The sequence below is a fragment of the Triticum aestivum genome, chromosome 4B (genome assembly GCF_018294505.1).
Source record: "Triticum aestivum cultivar Chinese Spring chromosome 4B, IWGSC CS RefSeq v2.1, whole genome shotgun sequence".
Lineage (NCBI taxonomy): Eukaryota > Viridiplantae > Streptophyta > Magnoliopsida > Poales > Poaceae > Triticum > Triticum aestivum.
In genome coordinates, this window is record NC_057804.1 from 372,845,509 (window position 1) to 372,851,531 (window position 6,023).

Here is a 6,023-nt window from a genome sequence, read left to right on the forward strand (position 1 = left end):
CCGTTCTACCCCACCTGTTCCACGCTGTAAAACTACATCGGTATGTCCCCTCAAAAAAAAAAAAACTACATCGGTATGAAAGTAATATTACTTTTGTACATCGATGACTCAAAACTACCCCACGTCCATTCTTAAAAAAAAATACCCCACGTCCTCCACCCCGTCGTTCGCCCAAGCCAGAATCTCGCTGGTTCGGTACCGCCGACTCAAACCGTCTCGTTGTTGCAAGCCGTGGGTTTGATACGGCGAGGACCTAACCCAGTTCCCGGCCGTCGCCATTGAAGGATTCGGAAACCCCTTCCTCTCCTCCGCTGTGAGGCTCTCCGCGACGGTAAGTCCTGCAGCTGCAACTCCGCCCCTATCCCTTCGGTCTGACGGTGCTTGTTTTTGCAAACGTACGAGCAGGGTAGGATCGGCGCTCGCGGCGGAGCTCGGGTGCAGGGCGTCGCAGGCGCTGATGGGCGCCTCGGCTGCGCCGTTCCAAATCGGTGCACTACTCCGCTGCCTTGGGTGTCCACGCGGTCACATAGACCGTGCTTCTCAGTGCCCGTGAAGTGCGTGCAGCCTGCACGCCAACCTCGGGGACACTGATGTGAAGGTCGCATATGGCTAGTGGCTATGCTAGTTTTGAATTGCAGTATACTATGATTGCCTCTGAAATCTGAAATTCTGAATTGTTTGTAACTTTTTGGCGTTACTAGAAGTTAGCTTCCTTTCGTCATGCCAGTCTCAGGTTATTTCCTTTTGTTTGGTCGTGAGATGTTGATTCCTGTTTTTCTAACACCTTTAATTTTGATGTTAAAGTTACAGAATTAGTGAGGTTTGTTTTCTTGTAGCCAGACAAGCGAGCTTAAAACTACACTGAGTAGTGTGGTGGTACAAAAAATTGTTTCTTTTCTTGTTGTCTATTATTTACTTTAACTGATTTTTTCTTCTCCGTGTCAGCTGCCGCACATGCTACCATCTGAAGCTCTACAATTAGGAGTCTGCCTTTCAGAAAAAAATTAGGAGATTATAAACATTTAGAGTTTTTGTCCCCCATGCTGAATCTTTATTGACTTGTGTCTTCTTGTCATGGTTGGTTTCTTATTACTACTAGCTTGTTCTAATCTAGACTGTTGGCATGCACCCCCTTCATTGCGGACTGAATTCCCAGCTACAAATTACTACCTTTGTATCAAACTAGCCTACAAAAACGTCTTATATTTTGGTAGCTTTATAAGAATATTTCGTATGTTCTTTCTAGAAAAGATGTTCTGTACAAATTTTATCACAGATGTAAACTATCAGGTTAAGCTTTTAAGCACATAATCTTAGAGGTTTATGTTTATTCTAGGAATAGGAAATCAGAATTATAAGGTTCCTTTTCTTGTACAATTTTCTCATTTTGACAATTTACATACTTTTTTTACCTTTTCTACGTTTGGTTTACCGCTTCATTCAGTTTGAGAAAGTACGATGCTAATTTTACAGTGCAGAATGTTACTACATAAATCTATGATTGTTCTCATAGTGGTCTGGTAGTAATGGTTGTGCAAGGGCTATTAAGGCCTACTTAACAAATCACAGAATGGAGAAGAGGAAGCTCAGCTCCGCTCTTTTTCTATCGAGGAGCGAGGTTTCTTGTTTTGTTTTTTAAGCCTGCATCTTTTATGGGTTTGTACTGATGGAAAGGCAAATTACAGGTTAGAGAATTCTACTGTAATCACACATCTTACAGGTCATCTAGATTCTAGCTTAAGACTGCGAGAACATTACATGAAAACACATTTATGCATTCACACATCTCTTGGCATCTCACCTTGATTTCTTTTCAAAATTTGCTCAGGAATTTTTTTGTTTTCATTGGATGTAGAACTAGCATTTGTTCAAATATCATATGTTGTCTAACTTGTTATACTCACTCATTGAATTTGTAGCATTTTAATCCAACTCAGAAGAGAGGGCATTAGCCGGTGCTAAAAATGCTAGTGTGATTTGGCCTAGCTTCTATCAACTTGAATGCCCAGGAAATGTCCTCACAAGCTTCTTCCTCTCTACAAACATCAATCCTGGAGGTGCTAGGGAAGAGCATGTGTACTACAGCCCAGCAAAAGGATAAAGAATCCATTGCGACTGCTACTGCAAGAAGGTTTAGGTAGAATAAGAAAAAAAATCTTGTTATGGCTGCTGCTTAATTACCACTGAATTTGTTCATTTGTTCATGTCAGAATTGTTATGGCTCTGCTACATCAGCGGCATTGTATTCCCTGTTTTCAAATGATATTTGAATTTTCACATCTTTGTTGTATATGTCTTTGCGATTTGTCTCTTGCAAATACGTTTCTTGAATTATCAATGTCTGTTATGGATGGATCTTTCAGTATCATTCATGTTCCAATTCAAAACTTTCAGTTGGCACCAAAAATGACTCATGTAGCATGCGTACTGATTTCAAGTCCCAACTCATTACTCCCCTCTCAAAATGATTCCGCGTCAAAATAAAGGAAAGAGACTATTTCAATTGCTGAACTTCAAAATGGATCACATTGTCGAAGATTCCATTGAGATAATTTTGAGCAAATCACATAGTAGTAGAGTACACATCCTCACCACGCCCTACATCTTGGTTACACAGTTGCTATTAAAAATTTCAGCAAACTAAAGAAAGATCAACAAACACAACACATGCATTGTCTGCCTCCAGATAACACTCTTGTGTCCCGTTATTTGCATTTAGCAGTACCGACTAAACAAGGGCTGCTCATTGCGGTGATGAGACGGACGGTGAGGAGTTGCACGCTAGTCTGTGGTTGGTCATGCCTAGAGCGCCATGGACACACCGTCGTGGTCACGCTCTAGAAGGAGAATAAACATGCAAAATTTTCCATCCCCACATATAGTATATATCAATATTGCAATTTTTTCCTATCACATATAGTATGTGATAAAAAAATGCAGTATTGCAGAATTCAGTAACAAATATGCGGTGGTTTAACCATATATATACTACCAAACCTCCATGATAGATTGTATCAACACCTTAGCTTACATGGAAGCATAAGATTCGTGCTCCATATAAACATAAATTTCAGAAACAGTAACTAGCCAAACTCTGACATTTAAGTTAGAGATGTACTTCATTATCTGCAAGATTCCAACAATGCATAAGATTCGTGCTCCATATAAACATAAATTTCAGAAACAGTAACTAGCCAAACTCGAAGCAACAATACATTGTCTATTAAAAATCTGCATGTGCAGATGCAAAAGAAACGACATAATGCTTAACTACTTTGTAAGATTCATAAGATTAGATGGCGACAACAAAGTTCGGTTTGCAAATCATGAGCTTTACATTAACTTGGGCTCAGCTCAACGCATATCAATGGCTATCCAATAAGGAATGAACAACAATACCTTGTGCTTAATCAGGCACCGAGAATGGAGCAGCCACCGAGATCTGAGAGGAGACAGGATGAGCTTGGACGGATTTGATGGGGGTGTGTGTGGTGCTGATGTCTTCGCAATAATGTATCTGGTTCTGTTCATGAAAATTCAGGCCAAATTTATCAAAATGCTACTGGTGCAGCACAATGGAGCACGTACACATGATTGCCATTAGGGTTACGGGAGAAAACACGAACTGAACTCTAGCCCGATTGTAACGTATTCAGTGGTATTAATTCAGAATCTGACCTGAAGTTGAACTAGCTAATTATTAGTGTCCTGGAACTAGTTAATTAGTCCTATTGGCCACTGGCCGATTAAAGTTACTCTCCTTAGTGGACTGAATACTGATGATTTAATTGAACTAGTCAATTAACCCTGTCACTTGCAAAATTTAACCAGTCCCCATCCTGGAACTAGTCAACAGCAGAGATCCTAGTAATGCTGGAAGGAACCACCAATTAGTGGGAAGCATCCACCAATTAGAATAATAGAAGCAAGTCGGGACATGCGAGGCGGGAGTGGACCTGGATGGTGCGGGTGTCGAAGCCGAGCTCGATGCCCAGGCCGCTTGGAGTATGGCCGACGACAGGATCGAACGAGCGGACCCTGCTGGTGGTTAGAGAACGTGCGTCTCAATCCCGTCGGCCAGGATCAAATTCGAACGTCAGTCTCATCCCCGAACAAGATCCAACAGGATTCAATAACAGAGTCTGAGTCCCGTTCGGGAGGTTAGAGACTGAGTTTAATACTTTAATCTCCCGAACCTGGATCCAATAGCAGAGATCCTGATGCCCGCACCTGGAATCATCAAACTCGATCGCCGCTTGGAGGAGGAGGAGGAGGAGCGAACGAGTGGCTGGCGGTGACGGTCATCGGCCCCTCACCCCCGTCGATGTTGCTCGTCGCAGTCAACAAATACGCTCCAATCGGTGATGGTTATGGCTTCTCGCGCTTGAGATAAGTCAAGGTCGTAATATTACCTCGCAGGCACTAGAAATAACCGCACAAACCTCAGGTTGCTGATGCTGTGGGTCGCTTGGGTGCGTGTGATTAGGCTGGGGTGAGGAATAAGTATTCCTCTCCCAGGGTGATATATATATCTCTACCTTATCTTACCTACTAATAAACCAGCGATGGCTTCTGATCGTACGTCGTCAGCAATTTTGCAAAAAAGCCCTTAAAGGTTTTAGTAATCAACCCGCAGTCTGACCGTAAGTGAAAAAACGTTTCGTACGCAGCCCAGACTCCGTCGTTAAAATTGCTACCCACAGGAGAACGAGGGTTCCTCCGCCGCTGCGCCCCACCCCCTGCTCTGCGAGAACGACGGTCCCTCCGCCGCCGCGCCTCCATCCCTTGCTCCGCGGTGCCCGTCCTCGCTCCCCGGCCCCCGAATGCACACAAGATCGACAGGATCCGCCGCATACCTCACAATTTTTTTCCAGATCGAGATCGATGGGGATTGACAGGGGCGACAGCGATGGGGAGTTGGATCTGTGTGGCGGCGTGGTGGGAGCGCGGGGAGGGGCGCTGTGGTGGTGGAGGCGACCGGCGCCGTAGATAAGCGCTGGGGAGTTGCCGATGCAATGGCCGAGCGAAGGGGAGAGCCGTCGTGGTGGACGAGAATGACCACCATGGATTCCTCGCCCCAAGTCATGATCCAGTTGCTGCCGCTCTTCGAAGTCATCTACTCCATCACATCGGCAACCTCACAGGTCACAGCCTCCCATCTGGAACCCTGATGTCGTTTTAGTTGCCGACACTATGCAACGGTCCTTTTTAGTGCTATGCTTGCTTAGCACTAATAGGTAGAACATTCATCAATCAAGCGCATGTACCAACATGATGGTAGATTTTTTAATCTGCAAGTCATATATTGTGGCAGCGCTGGGTAGATTCTTATTGGCCCGTGTTGTGGTGAAAACATGCTGTGGCTGATCGCTTCATTTGCTAACATTGATATATGTATGCTGCTGATGGGTCCTGAACTCCTGATATACACTGCCTATTGCTGCTAAAATTAGTATTGCTACTCAATTTGATAGGTAAAGTGGTAATGGATGGCGAGATTTTGTAGTGCTCATATGCCAGTTAGTCAATTGTCCTTTCTGTGCTGAATTAGAGAATATTGCCCATATGTTAATCAGCTGCTCCTTTGTATAGTTGTCAGTTTATGGCTCTAGGTGTAGCTTCATTTATGCATATTGGTAATGTTGTGTTGATTTCTTTTGGGCGGAGGTTACTTCATCAATGAGGGGCCGGAGGGAGAGCTTGGCAGGGCGGCATGACGGGCTGGTCTGCACCAGCAGAACGGAGGGAGAGATTGAAAAAGAGTGTCCGCCTGCAGTGGCACGGAAGAAGAGTTCGAAAGCAGCACGGGCGGCTGCTCTGCGGCTGGTATTGAAGGTAGAGCTTGGCAAGAGAGAATGGGAGAGCTCTACTGCCTCGAGCATCGCATCCAGCCCCAATGGCATCATGCCCACTTGCCCGGGTAAGCTTCTTCTCTGTTCCAATTCTTGCACTTGTTGGTTTTTTACTTTCAGAGCTCTGGGAAATATCAGATGGTGTGTGTCTTCTTTGATGGTACAAGTATT

At 44.5% G+C, this 6,023-nt stretch overlaps 1 long non-coding RNA gene across 1 annotated transcript; it reads right to left on the reverse strand.

Annotated features, from left to right (window-relative positions):
• Nucleotides 1–2,507: 2,507 nt before the first annotated feature.
• On the reverse strand, nt 2,508–4,489 carry LOC123092215 (uncharacterized). The gene is made up of 3 exons (XR_006444402.1): nt 3,957–4,489; nt 3,400–3,523; nt 2,508–3,126 (listed from the first exon to the last, which is right to left on the reverse strand). It is a non-coding gene; the product is annotated as an uncharacterized lncRNA (long non-coding RNA).
• Between the last annotated feature and the right edge of the window lie 1,534 nt (nt 4,490–6,023).